We start from the raw sequence: 2,801 nt of genomic DNA, 5'->3' as shown, positions 1-2,801 counted from the left end.
AGATCTCCAACGGCCATATTATCTCCAACGGTCATATTCTCCAAAGATCTCCAACGGTCATATTATCTCTAACATAATCTTCAAAGATCTCCAACAATCATAGTATGGCTAATAGTGTGTCCATACAATGCTTTGAAAGGGGTCATGTTTATCGTTGACTGATAACTGTTATTATAGGCAAATTTCACCAAAGCTAAAGGTTCATCCCAATTACCTCCCATATCCACTATACACTATACAAGATCTCATCATATCTTCTAAGGTCTGAATTGTCTGCTCAGACTGTCTGTCAGTTTGTGGATGATGAGTTGTACTTAGATTCAGTTGTGTTCCCAAGGCCTTATGTAGACTATTATAGAATCTAGAGGTGAATCTTGGATCTTTATTTGATATTGTACTTTTCGGAACTCCGTGTAGACGCATTACATTGTCCGCATATAATCTTGTTAGCTTATGCATGGTGGTTTATGTGATCTTCATAGGAATGAAATGTGTTGATTTGGTTAATCTATCAATAATCACCCACACAGTGTCATTCCCTTTGATGGTACAAGGTAAGCTAGTGATGAAGTCCATAGAAATGTCTTTCCACTTCCAACTAGAAACAAGAAGCTGCTGTAGAAGTCCTGATGACGGTTGTCAAACAACTTTAACTCGCTGGCAAGTGTTACACTTGGCCACAAAGTCTTCTACATCATTCTTCAGTCCAATCCACCAATAGTGTTCCTTTAGATCCCTACACATCTTGGTACTTTCAAGATGTACAATAAAAATTGACTGGTGTGCTTCTCTCAAAATTTCCTTTTTAAGTTCTTCTAATGTCGATACACACAGCCTTCTTCTATAAGTCAAAGCACCATCGGTATACATAAGGAAATTGGGCTCTTCTTGTGGACTAGAAGCAATCTAACTAACTCCTCAATCCCTATTTATTCTCCCCTCTCTTCTTTTCTTCCTATTTATTCTATTCTCTTTCAATAAACATGGATTAAGGAAAATTTTTGAAAAAAATCTCATTAGGGATTCAAAATGTCATTCCCAATTAGAAACTAACTCCTCAATCCCTATTTATTCTCCCCTCTCTCTCTCTCTCTCTCTCCTCTCTCCTCTTTTCTACCTAGTTATTCTATTCTATAAGGGTGGGTTAAGGAAAATTTGAAAAAAAAAATCTTCTCCACAATTAAGTACTCTTTCTCTTTCTCAATTTATTTATCTTTTCTCTTTTTTCTCATTTTTTTATTTGATTTTATATTCTTTAGTTCTTTATTTCTTCTACAATTTTGTTATTTTATTTTATATTGTGAATAAAATGTCTATAGTTAGTAAGGTAACTAAGTACCATTGGATTGCATCTCCTAACCCCCCCCCCCCCCCCCAAAAAAAATGGTTTGCATATTACTTTTTAGGGTTGAAGTCATGTGTAATTTTTCTTTTTTGTATTGTTGATTTAGTTTTCCTATTTCCTAGATAGGACCCCCCCCAATGGGTCTTATAAGGACCCACACAATATGTATGGCATGCTTCCCCAATGGGAAGGTTATTTGGACTTCCATTCTTCGCCTCCCCCCAATGTTGAATCTTGGTTCCGCCCCTACACACAATATCAGTTGCACAACCTGTATACTCAATTTCACAGTCATTTATTTTTTCATTAATACATTTCTTTTTAGTGCCAAAAAAAAATGAATGAAGCTCATATCTATATATGACCAATTCCTGTGAACTTGTCCATTTCTCAGTGAATTCCATCCTACTTTGAGCAAAAGAAAATGCTATCCTACTCACACTGTTCCAATCTGCATGTATAGGCTGAAAATTTGGTCGTTAAATATTATAATTGTTAAACAAGATGTTTAGCACTTTGGAGGTTTGAGAGTTTCATCAAGGTCAACTTAGCAAATGATAATAACAAATTCCTAGTTGGTGGTACGTATGCATGGAAGAGGTTGCAAGAACAAATATATACTCTAGAAAACTAAAATCATACTGGTATTTGGAGATGTTTTGGAGGACTATCGGAACCATAGGCTTTATTGTTTTGTAAAACCATGTCATTAATTGCATACCAGAGGAAGTACATTGTGGTGAGAAAACCTGCTCACAGGATAGTTTTCTCTTTACCCTCCTATTTAGTGAGAGATGTTTTGTTGAATCTCTTGGAATTGATGAAGTTACTCCTATATATCATATCATTCGGTGAAATGAGGTTTAGTACCCACGGTTTTGACTGTTGGTTTGGACCTTGTATTAGTGCAATGTGCAAGACCCCCAGATCAAGGTTTTTGGTCAAGATTCCGGTTTAGATCATTAAACAATCAACGGTCGAAATCAAAATCTGAACTGAAATCTTGTATCCGACAGTCCCATGTATCGCGCAAAATTGTACCTCGGTTGGTTTTTGATGATCTTCATAGATTATCATATAGGTATTATTAACGTTGAACTGTAAAAGGCAGAACCTTTAGAACCTTGATTGGTGTATTTTTTTCGTATATTGGATGGAAAACTGACTTCTTTTTAGAACTAGATGATAGAGAGCTTATACCCAAAATCTTTAACTATGGCTTAAACCATCCAACACTCATAACTAGACCCTTACCCACACCTCTAGACCATATCAAAAGCATGGAAGGTGGGGTGGGGCCGGCTATCCCTTGCTAAGGATCAGGGCACCACAATGAGTCCTAAGCATTGACTTAGGTGGCGAGTCCATATCTTGATGCATGTCCTCGGCCAAATTAATAGAATTCATCAATGTTTAATCAGGAAAGATGTGAATATCAAAAGCAGGGACCTCAATT

The sequence above is a fragment of the Hakea prostrata genome, chromosome 10 (genome assembly GCF_041222555.1).
Source record: "Hakea prostrata isolate BN-2017 chromosome 10, UWA_Hpros_2, whole genome shotgun sequence".
NCBI classification, from domain to species: Eukaryota; Viridiplantae; Streptophyta; class Magnoliopsida; order Proteales; family Proteaceae; genus Hakea; species Hakea prostrata.
Note: the sequence above shows the minus strand (reverse complement) of the source record.